The following is a 17453-nucleotide window of genomic DNA, read 5'->3' as shown; positions in this document are numbered from 1 at the left end:
CAAGCCGCCCCGCCGCCGCCTGCCGCTGCCGCACCTTATCACTGCCACCGTCTAGCCCGCTGCCGCGCCTCGCCTCGCCATCGCCGCCGTACCTCGCCGGACCGATGAGGTAGCCACCGGTTTCTTTTGAAAGAAAACTGATCCGGTTTTTATTTTAAAGAAATCCCTAACCCTAGTTTTTTTGGTTCGCCGGTTTTTCATTTTAGCGGACGTTCATCCGTACATTCGTTTTAACGAACGGTTTTCGCTCGTTAGTTACAGATAACGAACGCTCGTTCGTTAGCCTGTTCGTCAGTTTTCTTTTATCGGATTTTTCCGCGGTTATTTCTGATCGCGATTTCTGATCCGATTTTCATTCTAGTTTATCTTTTCGCTCATTAGTCGGAATCAGGCGATTCAAGCGCCTAGATCTTCGTCTCGAGACCCTCTTTCCGCTTAACCAACTTGCACAAGTTTTTGCCACTGTAAATTTTTACCTAGGTCCAAATTAGTAAATGGATCTTGTTTCTTTCGTCGTTTGAGTTTTGTTGCTCCATTCGATTTGATTCTTTTTGCAAATCGGAGTTCTTAAGTTGAACTTTCTGGTTAGATCTTCTTATTTGAAGTTTTACCGTGCTTCTTTGCTTGATTGCTTATGTATGCTATTGTTTGTTTGTGATAGAATTCCCAGAGTGTGAAGCGTGTTATTTGGAGTCTCTAGGTTACGCGGATCGTCAGCAAGGAAAGTAACACTTTGATCATACCCCTTTATCACCCAGTTTTTATACATTAGTTCCAATCCCCAAACATTTCATGGTTAGGATGTCATTAACATGTGGGTTGGGAAGTAGTTGATGAGGTAGAACCTATTACCCTGTTACATTCAAACCCCTGGGAGTTACTTATACGCGTTGCTTGCTATGTTCGTAGACGAGGTTCGGGTGAGTGAAATCCATGACAGATGTGAGATTGTTAATTAATGGTTCAACTTAAGGTGGCAACTTAAATACACATCTGGGTGGATTGAGGCACCTGGAATACCCAGTGTTGCCTGTATTTTTGGAAATCCCGGAGTACCCGTGTGATCTTCCTATGGACCACCACCCAGGCTCAAAGGGAACTAAGATGATTCATGCTAGAAACTTCCGTGTGCAGCCACAAGCTATTATGGTCTCTAGCATAGTTGAGTAAGTTACGTGAAGCTCTTGAAGAGGTGGATCAGCACGTAGTGGGTTGTAGGTTTGGTATGGTCTGCCCGGAGTAGAGAGTTAATGTTTCTGAAATACCGTGTCTCAGTTACCCGTTTCTCAAACACCATGTAGTGCGAGAAATCTAACGGAGGCAATCGAGTCTTGTGGGGAAAAGTGCGCAAACCTCTGCAGAGTGTCCAAACATGAAAGTGCTAGTGATCGACTAGAGGGGGGGTGAATAGGCAATTTTTATGTAACTCTTCAAAACATGGAAGTTTCGAAGACAAACGGTAGAAATAAACCTATTACCATGCAGCGGAAGGTAGACTACACTAGGCAAACCATAGTCAAGTATTCAATGGAGTGAAAGCACAATGACTAATAGCAGCTAGGCAGTAAAGGTCAGGTAGGAAGTTATTGTGAAGCCAATCAGAACAAGCAGTCACTAAGTGAAGACAAAAGATAAAGCAATCATACAATGACTTCATAAGGACCAACAGTAAGTAAAGGGAAGGGAAGGATGAAACCAGTGACTCGTTGAAGACAATGATTCGTTGGACCAGTTCCAGTTGCTGTGACAACTGTACGTCTGGTTAGGGAGGCTGAGATTCAACTCAGAACACCTCGTCTTCACCTTATTCCCCTTGAGCTAAGGACACCCAGTCCTCGCCCAATCACTCTGGTAAGTCTTCAAGGTAGACTTCCAAACCTTCACAGACTTCGTTCATCGATGATCCACAATGACTCTTGGATGCTCAGAACGCGACGCCTAACCGGCTGGAGGATTCACAGTCCTCAAGTGTAATAAGTCTTCAGATCACACAGACGGGAAGACTTAAGTGATGCCTAACACTCTTTGGCTCTGGGTGTTTAGGGCTTTATCCTCGCAAGGAATTCTCTCTCAAAGGCTTCTAGGTGGGTTGCTCTCAAATGACAAAAGTCGTGCACTAACTCTGAGCAGCCAACCATTTATGGTTGTAGGGGGTGGACTATTTATAGCTGTAAGTGCATCTAGTGCCACCCCTAGTTGGTTTTGGAGTATTGACGACAAACCTAGTTGAGGGACTAATGTGTTTGTGAGAATTGCAGGATAACACAGGTAGAAGTCCCTCATTGATTCGGTTTTACTACCAGAGATGGCCCCTAAAAATGTATGAAGACATTGAAGTCAAAAGTGGTATATGAAGATATTCACATTGAAGACTATGACAAGAGAAGACACTATATGAAGCCTATGGAGCTCGAAGACTTAGATCTTTCGTAGTTCTTTTTCTTTTGTGTTGAGTCATAGGAACCACCGTACTGTTAATTGGGGTCCAAGAGAACCAGTCAGAATGACTGAAGTGATGCCTAAACCAAAAACCTATGTCTTCGAGTGAAGACTATGAGAGCGAATCTTGTCCAGAGTCGGACAAGTCAGCTTTGCTTGTAGCCCAAGTAAAGTTGCCGTGTGAGTTTGAAATTTGACCGTTGGAACACGTGTCAGTTCCTTAGTGACCCAGGGTCATTTCGGACAAATCAGGTCGGGTTGCCAAGTGGCTATAAATAGCCCACCCCCTACAACCATAAACAGTTGGCTACTCAGATTGAAAGTACGGCTTTTATTGTTTGAGAGCAACCCACCTCGAAGCCTTTGAGAGAGAATTCCTTGCGAGGATAAAGCCCTAACCACCAGAGCCAGAGAGAATTGGGCATCACTTAAGTCTTCTTGTCTGTGTGATCTGAAGACTTATTACACTTGAGGACTGTGCATCCTCCAGCCGGTTAGGTGTCGCGTTCTGAGCATCCAAGAGACATTGTGGATTGCCGGTGAACGAAGTCTGTGAAGGTTTGGGAGTCTACCTTGAAGACTTACCAGAGTGATTGGGCGAGGTCTATGTGACCTTAGCTCAAGGAGAATACGGTGAGGACTGGGTGTCCTGAGCTGTGTGTTCAGGACTGGGTGTCCGGGACTGTGTGTCCTAAGGTTTAAATACCTAGCCGCTCCAACCAGACGTACAGTTGTCACAACAACTGGAACTGGTCCAACAAATCATTGTCTTCAACGAGTCACTGGTTTCATCTTCACTTCACTTTACTTACTGTTACTCCTTGTGAAGTCATTGTATGTTTGCACTATCATTTGTCTTCACTGAGTGACTGCGTGTTCTGTTTGGCTTCACAATATCTTCCTACCTGATCCTTACTACCTAGCTGCTATTAGTCTTTGTGCTTTCACTTCATTGAATACTTGACTATGGTTTGCCTAGTGTAGTCTACCTTCCGCTGCATGGTAATAGGTTTAATTTTATCGTTTGTCTTCAAAACTTCTATGTTCTGAAGACTTTCATGAAAATCGCCTATTCACCCCACCTAGTCGATATAACGCACTTTCAATTGGTATCAGAGCAAGGTGCTCCCTTGTTCTGTGTGATTCGGTTTAACCACCTGGAGTTTTAGCTATGTCGACTGCAGGGATAATTAAAGTCTCCGCTGCGTGCCTCGTCTTCGATGGAACTGAATATCCCTACTGGAAGAATAAGATGCGCATGCATCTTGAAGCCATTGACGTCGACCTATGGTATGTCGTCGAGAACGGCGTTCCCAAGGCTGGAGAAGGTGTTACTGCTGCTGATGTCAAGAAATTCGTTCAACTGGACTCTACTGCCAAGAATATCATCTGTGGTCATCTGACCAAAGGACAGTATGGCCGTGTGAGTGCCTTGAAGACATCCAAGCTGGTCTGGGACTGGCTCTCCAAGGTCAATGAAGGCATCTCAACCCAGAGAGATCAGAGAATCAGTGTCCTTCGCAACCTCTTCAACGGATTCAAGCGAAATGACAATGAGAATGTCCAACACACATTTGACCGACTCACTGACATCACAAATGAGCTTCAAGCCCTCGGCGCCACTGAGATTACCAAATACGAAGTCGTCAAGACGCTGCTGAGATCACTTGATAGTTCGTTTGACATCCTGGCCCTGATGATTCAAGAACGTCCTGATTTCAAGACACTCGATCCGTCTGACATACTTGAGAGGCTCAACACACATGAGTTTCAGCTTTCGGAGAAAAGAGATATCTACGGTCCAAACTATGGGCGAACTCGTGCCTTGAAGGCAAAAGCTGTCTCCTCATCTGAAGAAGAATCTGACAGCAGTTCTGATGATCCTGAAGACATTGGAAGGGAACTTGCTACGCTTGTCAAGAAGTTCCAAAAATTCACCAAGAAGAAAGGCTTCAAAAAGTCTTCCCGATCAAGTTCAAGGAATGATGAAGCTCCTGCTCATGACTACAAGAAGAAAACATGTCACAAGTGCAAGAAACTTGGCCACTTCATCTCTGAGTGTCCACAGTGGGACAATGAGAACAAAAAGAAGAAGAAGAGCAAGGAATATGACTCTGATGACAAGAAGAAGAAGAAGAAATACTCAAAGTCTTCTTCCAAGTCTTCCTCAAAGTCTTCATCACACAAGAAGAGCTCATCTGGCAAGGCACGTGCGTTTGTTGGCAAGGAAATGGATTCAGAGGAGGAGTCTGCTTCTGAGGAGGCAGAGGTGGAGTCTGAGGAGGAATCCAACTCAGGCGTCGCAAGTCTGGCTACAGCATACGTTGCCAAGTCCATCTTCAACACTAAAGACAATGACTTCATCACCGACACCGATGCAAATGACAAGGACTACTCCACTTCTACCTACCGCTTCATGGCACGCGGTGCCAAGGTAAACACACGCACTACTCACTATCAAACATCTAGTGACGATGACTCTGATTGTGGTTCAAAACCTAGCTACAAAACACTTGCTAAAATTGCAACTGAACAACATAAAACTATGGAACATATTCAAAAACTGTTAGACAGAAGCGATGATCTGTTAGGTGCTGAAATGACTCGATCTGAATTCTTAATTGAAGACATAAAAAATCTTCACGTTAAGTATCAGGAACTTGAAAGTCGTCATGAAACTCTCTCGACAACTCATGAAAAGCTTTCCTATGATTATCTTCAAAGGAAGCAAGATCTTGAGAAATTGAGAGCGGTTCATGAAGATCTTCAAATGGAAAACGAGTCACTTCGCGCCAAATAGACCAGTCCCGCTCAGGAAGGATTTGAACCACCATGTCTTAAATGCATTGAGCGTGATAATGCTATTTCTATTGCTGAATGTTCTACTGCTACTGCTGTTGCAATATCTTCAACTGTTGATGTGGTAACTAACCCCTCTGCTGAGGATACCACCGCTATTGCTGATGACAATGCTAGGTTGAAGACATTGCTTGAAACAGGGATGTACAAAAGTCCTAAAGGGCATCAGACGCTATGTGATGTCCTGAAAAAGCAGATTCTGAACCGAAACCCTAGGAAAGAGGGTGTAGGGTTCGTAAGGAAAATGAATGCAGATGGCTCTTACTGGAAACCTGAGCAGTACCCCAAAACCATGTGGGTTGCTACAAAGGAACCTTCAGCAGATCCATCCAATCTATCTGGCTTCACTTGTGCTAACCCCATTATCATTGATGAATCCTTTGATGCAAACTATATACTGTTTAAGAATCAGAATGGTGAAGTATTTGCCAGGTACATTGGTACTAACTGCAGGAATGGACCACCTATGAAGAAGATCTGGGTTCCGAAAAGGTGTCTGGAGAGTCTTCCTGTGAATGTCATCATGACACCTCACGTGAAGAAGACAAACCTCAGACCAAAGGCTTCATACGGTCCAAAGGCTTCATACAGACAGAGGACTCACCTGAGTCGCACTAACGCAAATGTTTTGCAGGGAAACCATACTCAGGCATATGAATATGAGAGCGGTTCATCAAACCGCCATGTTCATAAGACCAAGAACTATTCTACTTATTCTTATGAGTACTATTGTCCGCCTGCAAGACTGTTTGCTAAGGCTTCAAAGCCAAAATTCTCAGATGCTGCACTTAGACTTATTGCTTCTAAGCCGCCCTTGATGTGGGTGGCTAAGAAAGCTTAACTCTCTTTTGCAGGGAAAGGTCTCCAGCAGAAAACCAAAATCGTCTGACGCTATTGCTGGGGACCTTAAACATCTTGTAGGGCGCAAGATCAAATGCCCAAATGGTCTTACTATGAACTTCGTACCTGAATCGCTTGCTACTCTCCCTATTAGTCCTAACCTGGATTGAAGCTTTCATAACCCACTGGTTCGTCAAATGTTTTTGCTCCACAATGCTCTTGGTGAAGCCTATCCCCCTAACTGCACTGTAGGGTACGACACCAGCGTCTTCAGAATGGATTATTGACAGTGGGTGTACAAATCACATGACTGGCAAAAGAAGTCTTCTTATTGACTCAACCTTACGTCCATTCGACAAGAGCCACATCACATTTGCTGACACTGGTAAAAGTAAGGTATTGGGTCTAGGTAGAGTTGCAATCTCAAGGGATCAACACATGGATAAAGTCATGCTAGTTGAATCCCTTGGCTTCAACTTAATGTCTGTCTCAATGCTTTGTGATTTGAACATGATCGTAATGTTTGAAAAATATCGTTGCCTTGTACTAATGGAATCTGACAAGTCTCTAGTGTTTGAAGGGTATAGAAAAGATGATTTGTACGTGGTAGATTTCTCAGCAGGGCCACAGCTTGCAGTATGTCTTCTAGCAAAGGCTTCAGAATGCTGGCTCTGGCATCGGAGGCTTGGACATGCTGGCATGAGGAACCTCCACACCCTTGCGAAGAAGAAGCATGTCATAGGCATCGAGGGCGTCAAGTTCAAGAAAGACCACTTATGTGGTGCCTGTAAAGCAGGGAAGATGACAAGGGCCAAACATCCCTCGAAGACAATCATGACCACTACTCGACCCTTCGAATTGCTTCACATGGATCCTTTCGGTCCTACTCATTACTCAACTCTAACTACTACTTCTTGCCTCTATGGCTTCGTTATTGTTGATGATTATTCTTGATATACTTGGGTTCACATAATCCTTTACAAGACTGAAGTGCAGGATGTCTTCAGACGCTTCGCCAATCGAGCTATGAACAATTTTGGCGCCAAGATAAAGCACATCAAAAGTGACAATGGCACTGAATTCAAGAACACTGGCCTTGATACATATCTTGATACCTTGGGCATCACACATGAATTCTCAGCCCCGTACACACCACAGCAGAATGGCGTCGTCGAACGCAAGAACAGAACACTAATTGAGATGGCCAGAATGATGCTAGATGAATACAAGACCCCAAGAAAATTCTGGCCCGAAGCCATTGATACTGCATGCCATACAATCAATCGTGTTTATCTTCACAAGCTACTGAACAAGACATCTTATGAGCTCCTTACTGGCAAGAAGCCAAATGTCAGTTACTTCAGAGTATTTGGCGCAAGGTGCTGGATCAAGGACCCACATCACACCTCAAAATTTGCACCAAAAGCACATGAGGGTTTTATGCTTGGATATGGAAAGGATTCGCACTCCTACAGAGTCTTCAATCTCTTTCATTACAAAGTGGTTGAAACAATGGATGTGCGGTTCGATGAGACCAACGGTTCACAAAGAGAGCAGGTGCCAAATGTGCTAGATGAAGTTCCATCCAATGAATCAATCAAGCTAAGGGGAACTGGAGAAATTATACCTTCTGAAGCTCATCCTGAAGAAGAACTTATCATTTCAGCACCTGATCAACATGAAGACAATGCTCAGTCTGAAGACATTCCTTCCAACAACGACAATGAACATCAAGAGCAAAGTCTTCGCCCTATACATCCTCGCGTTGCCAATGAAGTGCAGATTGAAAGAATAATTGAGAGCATTAATGCACCCGGTCCACTCACTCGTTCAAGGGCAACTCAGCTAGCAAATTTCTGTGGGCACTTCGCATTCGTCTCAATAGCAGAACCCAAGAAAGTTGAAGAAGCCTTCATGGAACCTGAATGGATTCAAGCTATGCAAGAAGAGCTTTAACAGTTTGAGCTGAATAATGTATGGGAACTGGTTAAGCGTTCTGATCCACGGAAGCACAATATAATAGGCACCAAATGGATATACCGCAACAAGCAAGATGAGCATGGTCAAGTTGTCAGAAACAAAGCTCGTCTCGTTGCTCAAGGATATACTCAAGTGGAAGGCATTGACTTCGATGAAACATTTGCTCCTGTGGCTAGACTTGAAGCCATACGCATACTGCTGGCCTATGCAAATCATCATAACATACTTCTATATCAAATGGATGTGAAGAGTGCCTTTCTCAATGGCAAGATTGAAGAAGAAGTGTATGTTGCACAACCGCCTGGCTTTGAAGATCCAAAACATCCTGACATGGTATACAAGCTCAACAAGGCACTGTATGGCCTCAAACAAGCCCCTCGGGCCTGGTATGACACACTCAAATACTTCCTGAAGAGCAAAGGCTTCATACATGGTTCCCTAGATCCCACTCTTTTCACGAAGACATATGATGGTGAACTGTTTATGTGCCAAATATATGTGGATGACTTTATCTTCGGCTGCACCAATCAGAAGTACAGTGAAGAGTTTGGATATATGATGCAAGAGCAATATCAGATGTCCATGATGGGGGAGCTGAAGTTCTTCCTCGGTCTTCAAATACGACAACAACGCAATGGCATCTTCATATCTCAAGAGAAGTATCTCAAAGATTGCCTGAAGAAGTTCGGTATGCAAGACTACAAAGGCTTCACAACACCAATGCCAGCCAAACATCATCTGGGTCCTGACGACAATGGTAAAGAGTTCGATCAAAAGGTATACCGCTCCATGATTGGTTCTTTACTTTATCTATGTGCATCTAAGCCAGATATTATGCTTAGTGTTTGCATGTGTGCTCGATTTCAAGCAGCACCAAAGGAGTCGCATCACTTAGCTGTGAAGCGAATTCTTTGATATTTGGCTCACACCCCAACTCTAGGATTATGATATCCAAAGGGCTCAGAGTTTGATGTGGTTGGATTCTCGGATGCTGATTATGCTGGTGACAAAGTTGATCGCAAGTCTACATCAGGCACATGTCACTTTCTGGGACGATCACTTGTATGTTGGTCTTCAAAGAAGTAGAACTGTGTATCTCTCTCCACTGCTGAATCTGAATACATTGCTGCTCGATCTTGCTGCGCTCAGCTTCTGTGGATGAAGCAAACACTCAAGGACTATGGCATTCATCTGAAGCAAGTGCCACTTTACTGCGACAACGAAAGCGCCATCAAGATTGCCAACAACCCAGTTCAGCACTCGAAGACAAAGCACATTGAAATTCGTCATCACTTTCTCAGAGATCATGTTGTGAAGGAAGACATTGATATCATACACGTCAACATTGGAGAGCAATTGGCAGATATCTTCACCAAGCCCTTGGATGAGAAGAGGTTTTGCAAGTTACGGTGTGAGCTAAATATCCTGGAATCCTCAAATGTCCTGTGATCAGGCACACATCCTAACCCTTATGCATATTGATGACTTAGATGTGCAACACACGAAGTAAAGTATATCTTCAATCAATGAAGACATACATTCTAAGTGTGAATACATTAATGTGGAATTTGACTTCGGAGCGCCACGATAATTATGCGTCGTGTCTGGGTCTAATACTTCCTATACGGTGGGTAACGCCACCACCAAACGTTCTATTTTGAAGTGTTTCACTCATGGCGTTACCTTGCAATGTCTTCACATTTGGTTTGGCTTCAATCTCAACATATTTTCATGATTATCTTCACTATGTTGATTATATATATATATATGCTAGTGTTCTGTCCTCTACAACATTCACTTATAGCTATGTCTTCGTGTCGAATATTTTGAACTAAGTGAATGTGATCGGACCCTAACCTCTCTATGCTTTCTATCTCAAACTCTATCTCCCCAAGTCATATGCATTCTATTGAAACTGTCGAATGTCTTCTTTGCGTCCTTGTCAGCAGAAGATACAGAGACAACCATTAAGTCCATTTTCAATGCTCATTCCTCCACATGAAATCCGGAGAAGTAGGAATGACCACCCGACAATCCAGGCGTGCGTGGGACCTGGAACAAACCCCAAAATTCTGCATAATGGCCACGTGTTCCTCAGATGTGAATCACCAGGGGCACCTGTGTAATAGCACAGTGCCGCCCCTGTGCCTATAAATACACACTCACAACGGTCATTATCTCTTCTTCCACCCTCACACGAACCCTAGCGCCACCGCTAGCCCTCGACGACGCCGGCGACGAAGCGCTTCGCTGCCGCAACCTCTCCGATGCCGTCTTCACGCCGACCGCGGACATCGTCCTCTCCGCCGTCGCCATAGGTGTCCTCCGTCGCCAAGTTAGGGCACAGAAGATCGAACTGCTCGGCCTCATCTTACACTCCGTCTAGCAGTTCTTAGTGTGGTAAATAAAACTTCCTCTTTTTACAGCACCATTGATCCTATGGATTTGTCACTTTCTACCACAAGCAGTTTCTGTTCACACAAGCTAGATCTCTCTCATACTGCATCTCATAACATGCCTAGTATATTCACTTGTGCTTCACAAAGTAGTTAGATTCCTCACTTGTACTGATCTGTGGATTCGTACAAATCTGGAACCAACTTCTTATCTATGAGTGAATGTCTTCACACAATGAGGTCAATGTCTTCTAAACTGATTTATCTTCAAAATCTTCTGAGAATGCATATGACCTCTTCCCCTTCCCTCGCACCTTAATGCTGTCACAGGTACATGTCCGTGGGAGAATCCTTTGGTTCTCATAGTCTGCATTCATTTGCAGAATTCTTACAGCATCACATAAATTCTCCCGAAGCCAGTTCTTGTTGGTCCAGCAAACGAAAACCTTTGAAGCCTTTGAACGTCTTGAAGCCTTTCAAGTTAAAGTTTATGGCTTCAGAGAAAGCAGCAAGGAAGGGTGGCAGAAAGCGTCGTGGTGAGACCTCCAGAGATCTGCCAGATGAACTCTCAGAAATGTACAAGACAGATCCTGAAGAGGATTACAGTCAGCGCAAGACCCGAATCCAATGGATTCGAAGATATTGGGCAGAACAATGGTTCAAATACAGATTTGTGACCCAGGAGTATGCTGAGAAAAACGCCATCAAGAGACCGTGGGGAGACATCCTATTCAAGAATCTTCTACCCAGGTCCAGAGATGAAGCCATTACTCAAGGCTTCTATCCATGCATTGTCCGTGGACCACAGCCTGCTGATGCACACTCGTCGTCACTGCTATGGTGTCGTGACGACAATCTGTTCAAGCACAACTTCCAGTTTGCTCAGAACTCAGCGAAGCAGAACAAGAAGACTTTTGGGTTAGACTTCAACCCTGGTCCCTCATCTCCAAGGGCAGATGGCACACGACATGCAGAACCCAATGTCATCGGTCCTTTCGCCAACCTTGAAGGCCTCATCACCTACATCTTGGTTCAAGGGACTGCAGTGAATGAGCCTGCAGCTGACACTGAGTCTGATGACGCGCCTGCAGTGTCAAAGCCAAAGCAGTTGAAGAAGCCAAAAGCTTCAAAGCCGGCCCCTTCACCAAAAATCTCAAGGGCGAAGCCATTGGCAACTGCACCTCCTGAAGACAGTGTGCAGTCTGAAGACTTATCACGCGTCTCCAAGCCCCGGAAGGCCAAGATGCCTCTGTCTCACACTGGCAAAGAGCTAACAGCTGCTGCCATTCTATGCAACGACGACATTGATCTGTCAAGTGATGAAGATGTTGCAGATGACGCTCTTGAGCAACTCATCAAGAGCAAAGAAGAAGCAGAAATCTTCAATGATCTGCCTCTCTTTGATGTCACCATCATCCACAACTTCATTGACGAGTGGTTTGACATGCCAAACATCAGCTTTGAAGATCTGCAGCTACCCATTGGCCTCAGTGTCGCCTTCCAAGGCGCCATTGCTTCAGAACTCGCTATTGCCCAACGCATTGTTGAACTAAAGCAGAAGATTGACTATGAAAAGGCTTAGTTCAAGAAGCATATGGCCAAGCTCAGCATGCAAGAAGTGAAGAACTTCAAGACAATGATGCACGAGCTCAAGGAAGCCTTTGTGAAGAAGCGTGCAGAAGCTCAGGGTTCATGTGAGCGCATGAAGACTCTGGCTGACAGATGTGTGCAAGCCTATAATGAGGCTGAGAAGCGCAAGGCACTTGGGCGTCCTGGCATCGACCCCAGGATGGCCGCAAAGAAGAAGAAGAAGCCTGCTACGGCTGAACCTGATGCACCAAGGCAAGAAGCAGTTCCGATTGTCTTCCCAACTAGACTGACTGGCTCGAAGCCAAAAAGCCGGTCAACAGCTTCAGAGCTCATGAAGACAAGGACTGCTGAGGCTGAAGCCAGGAAGAGGAAACACTCTAAAGCCTCTCCTACTGCCCCCTCCAAGAAGAAGAGGAAGACCAAGAAAGCTCGGGCTGCTTCCACAGAGCCCTTGATAGTTGAACCCATTTCTATGGTCTATCCTGAAGCTGAACGACAACTGACAATTCATGAGCCTGCTTCCATAGAGGCTCATGAAGCTGAAGACATTCCATCAGCTGATCCCATCGCTGCTGAAGACATTGGTCAACATGACAATGTAGAAGATGGTGCAGTCCTTCCTCAACATGAAAATAGTGAACTCATCAGCATTGGTCGTCCACTGACGCCAATTGCACAGGATGCTTCATGGGCAGATCACCCACAAGAGGAAGAAGACTATGAGGCCCAGCCCACTCCAACTCCACAGGCGTCGTCTGCGTTCCACAGGCTTCACAAAGGTCCAAGGCCTCAAGTCTCTGCTGAAGACATTCCGGCTGCATCAGCCACAGAAGAAGGAGTCCCACAAGATCCCACTCCCCTGTCCCACCAAGAAGTAGTCCTCCAGGAGAATGTGCTTGTGACCGACCCTCTAGCTAGTCAAGTGGAGGATGAAAATCGTGAGGCTGCCACAACCACCAATGAAGCTAATGTGGAGCCCTCCCCAGCAAAAGCTTCAGAAGACAGCGAAGCCACTGATCCCGCCACTTCTGTTCCTGAGTCTACTGCCGGTCCCCAATTCAACTATCATGTTGAGCACAGGCCTCAGGTCCAGAAGCCAATCCCAAGACTGCCAAGGTTTCCAGGTCCTGCATCAGCACCTGGATCCTTCAACATCAATGGCTTCAGGGCAGACAACACGTTCTTCAATAGCTCCAGGAACCCCTACTCAAGGGAAAGGATATCATCTGATCGGTTCTGGAGCTATCCTCAGTGAAGCTATTACTCTTGCATTCTGTACAACCAAGGTCGCATCTTCTCACACAAGCGCCTTGACGTTGAAGCTATAGCTGGTCTGCCCTGTCTGGAAGAAGCTTTAGATTGCTTCAAGGAAGTTGGACTGTTGCCGTTCATTACTGACGAAGAGCATTGGAATGAAGAGTTGCTACTTCAATTATATGCCACACTTCACATCAGAGGGTACAGTAGAGATCCGAAGACTTGGGTCCTGGAGTGGATGACTGGCAACGTTCATCACGAAGCCAATGCATTTGACATATATTCTGAGCCTGCCAAGCAACCTCTAAGTCTTCAGAATGCAGAACATCGGAGTTTTACTCAGAACGTTGAAGGCGTTGAAGTAGTTTCTTGGGTGTATCCTTTGGCTGGCACTACATGTGCACCACACCCTGCTTCCACTGAAGCCACTGACAGTGCCACTGCTCCAAGACCCAAGAAGCGCGCTCGTGTTCTCAATGACCGAGAGCTTCTTGTAGCTCTACATCAGAAACAGGATAGGCATCATGACTGGCTGAAGCGTCAGATGAAAAGCCTCTTGGTGGATGTTAATCGCACTCGAAATCTTGCGACTAAGAATGCTTTCGTTGCCCATGAAACCTGTCGCCGCACATGGAAAGGGCTCACGATGATGTGTTCTGAAGCTGATCTTCAAGAGGATGGCTTCACTGGGAGATTCAAGTTTGACTCCACACCTCCTCGAAGGGCTGTGCTGCTAGGAACTCCATCCCTTGAAGACTCTGAGTTCTCTTCCTTTGCTGCCACAGTGACTGCCAGAATTATTGAGGAAGAAGATGATGCTACTTCACCGCCACCTCCTTCAGCACCTCCAAGCTCTTCTGCACCGCCAAACAACACCAACAACCCTGCTACTTCACCTACTCCTCATGGGAACGAGTAGAGGCTCTATGTCTTCAAACCTTTTTGGTCATTACTGACAAAAGGGGGAGAAGCATATGAGATTGATAGTCTTCAAGCGGGTCCATATGGACGGGTGCCTTATATTTTGCTTCATGCTTACAACTCTCGTTTTTGCTACATTTGGTTCTTATGAGTTGTAACACTTAAACTAGATGGTCGTCTGCTACTTATTTGCCACCTTGTTTTGCGAAGATAAATTCCGCATATGCGACGATAAATTCCGCACTTAGCTCATTCTGCAGACATCCATTTTCCATTATGCATGTCATTATCTTCATATACTTTCACATGCATAGTGGATTGTCATCATAAGTTGAAGTGGATCTCCACAAGTACAACCTGCCATGTGCATTTGCATTCCAAAAGCAAATTAACTTATATGCACATCTTCAGGGGGAGCCCTTGCAACTTATGAAGACAATTCCTTATCCTTTACAATTTCACAGATTATATTCCCCGTTGAAAACTTCAACTAGTTTGTCATCAATCACCAAAAAGGGGGAGATTGCAAGTGCATCTAGTGCCACTCCTAGTTGGTTTTGGAGTATTGACGACAAACCTAGTTGAGGGACTAATGTGTTTGTGAGAATTGCAGGGTAACACAGGTAGAAGTCCCTCATTGATTCGGTTTTACTACCAGAGATGACCCCTAAAAATGTATGAAGGCATTGAAGTCAAAGGTGGTATATGAAGATATTCACATTGAAGACTATGACAAGAGAAGACACTATATGAAGCCTATGGAGCTCGAAGACTTAGATCTTTCATAGTTCTTTTTCTTTTGTGTTGAGTCATAGGAACCACCGTACTGTTAAGTGGGGTCCAAGAGAACCAGTCAGAATGACTGAAGTGATGCCTAAACCAAAAACCTATGTCTTCGAGTGAAGACTATGAGAGCGAATCTTGTCCAGAGTCGGACAAGTCAGCTTTGCTTGTAGCCCAAGTAAAGTTGCCGTGTGAGTTTGAAATCTGACCGTTGGAACACGTGTCAGTTCCTTAGTGACCCAGGGTCATTTCGGACAAATCAGGTCGGGTTGCCAAGTGGCTATAAATAGCCCACCCCCTACAACCATAAACGGTTGGCTGCTCAGATTGAAAGTACGGTTTTTGTCCTTTGAGAGCAACCCACCTCGAAGCCTTTGAGAGAGAATTCCTTGCGAGGATAAAGCCCTAACCACCAGAGCCAGAGAGAATTGGGCATCACTTAAGTCTTCTTGTCTGTGTGATCTAAAGACTTATTACACTTGAGGACTGTGCATCCTCCAGCCGGTTAGGCGTCGTGTTCTGAGCATCCAAGAGACATTGTGGATTGCCGGTGAACGAAGTCTGTGAAGGTTTGGGAGTCTACCTTGAAGACTTACCAGAGTGATTGGGCGAGGTCTATGTGACCTTAGCTCAAGGAGAATACAGTGAGGACTGGGTGTCCTGAGCTGCGTGTTTAGGACTGGGTGTCCAGGACTGTGTGTCCTAAGGTTTAAATACCTAGCCGCTCCAACCAGATGTACAATTGTCACAACAACTGGAACAGGTCCAACAAATCATTGTCTTCAACGAGTCACTGGTTTCATCTTCACTTCACTTTACTTACTATTACTCCTTGTGAAGTCATTGTATGTTTGCACTATCATTTGTCTTCACTGAGTGACTGCGTGTTCTGTTTGGCTTCACAATATCCTCCTACCTGATCCTTGCTACCTAGCTGCTATTAGTCTTTGTGCTTTCACTTCATTGAATACTTGACTATGGTTTGCCTAGTGTAGTCTACCTTCCGCTGCATGGTAATAGGTTTAATTTTATCGTTTGTCTTCAAAACTTCTATGTTCTGAAGACTTTCATAAAAATCTCCTATTCACCCCCTAGTCGATATAACGCACTTTCAATAGCCACTAGGCAACCCGACCTGATTTGTCCGAAATGACCCTTGGTCACTAAGGAACTGACACGTGTTCCAACGGTCAGATTTCAAACACACACGTCAACTTTACTTGGGCTACAAGCAAAGCTGACTTATCCAACTCTGGACAAGATTTGCTCTCATAGTCTTCACTTGAAGACATAGGATTTTGGTTAAGCATCCCTTCAGTCATTCTGACTGGTTCACTTGGACCCTACTTAACAGTGCGGTGGTTCCTATGACTCAACAAAGAAAAACACAGAACGACGAAACTGCTAAGTCTTCGCGCTCCATAGTCTTCACGTGATGTCTTCTCTTTTCATAGTCTTCACGTGATGTCTTCTCTTTTCATAGTCTTCAATGTGATCATCTTCACATACCACCTTTGACTTCAATGTCTTCATACATTTTTAGGGGTGATCTCTGGTAGGAAAACCGAATCAATGAGGGACTTCTACCTATGTTATCCTGCAATTCTCACAAACACATTAGTCCCTCAACTAGGTTTGTCGTCAATACTCCAAAACCAACTAGGGGTGGCACTAGATGCACTTACAATCTCCCCCTTTTTGGTGATTGATGACAAACTAGTTGAAGTTTTCAACGGGGAATAAAATATGTGAAATTGTAAAGGATAGGGTATTGTCTTCATAAGTGGCAAAGGTTCCCCCTGAAGATGTGCATATAAGTAATTTTCTTTTGGTATGCAAATGCACATGGCAGGTTGTACTTGTGGAGATCCTCTTCAACTTATGATGACAAGTCATTGTGCAAGATATGATGTAACAAAAATAATGACATGCATAATGAAAAATGGACGTCTACAAAATGATCTAAGTGCGAAATTTATCGTCGCACATGCGGAATTTATCATTGCATCACAGAATAGCAAATAAGTAGCAGACAACCATCGAGTTTAAGTGTTACAACTCAAAGAACCAAATGTATCGAAAACGAGAGTTGTAAGCACTTGGCAAAAGTAGCAAAAAAAAATCAACCACCCATATAGACCCGCTTGAAGACTATCAACTCATATGCTTCTCCCCCTTTTGTCAGTGAGGACCAAAAAGGTTTGAAGACATAGAGCGCCTACTCGTTCCCAGTAGGTGAAGTTGAGGCAGCAGGGTCGTCGTTGAGATCCGGTAGTGCAGAGGAACTTGGTACAGTGTCGAGACGCGCTGAAGTTGGAGGAGGTGAAGTTGCATCATCTTGGTCATCGATGACTCTGGCATTTACGGTCGCAGCTGAGGACGAGTATT

Source organism: Triticum dicoccoides, chromosome 1A (assembly GCF_002162155.2).
Source record: "Triticum dicoccoides isolate Atlit2015 ecotype Zavitan chromosome 1A, WEW_v2.0, whole genome shotgun sequence".
In the NCBI taxonomy this organism is placed as follows: Eukaryota; Viridiplantae; Streptophyta; class Magnoliopsida; order Poales; family Poaceae; genus Triticum; species Triticum dicoccoides.
This window is presented reverse-complemented; position numbering follows the sequence as displayed.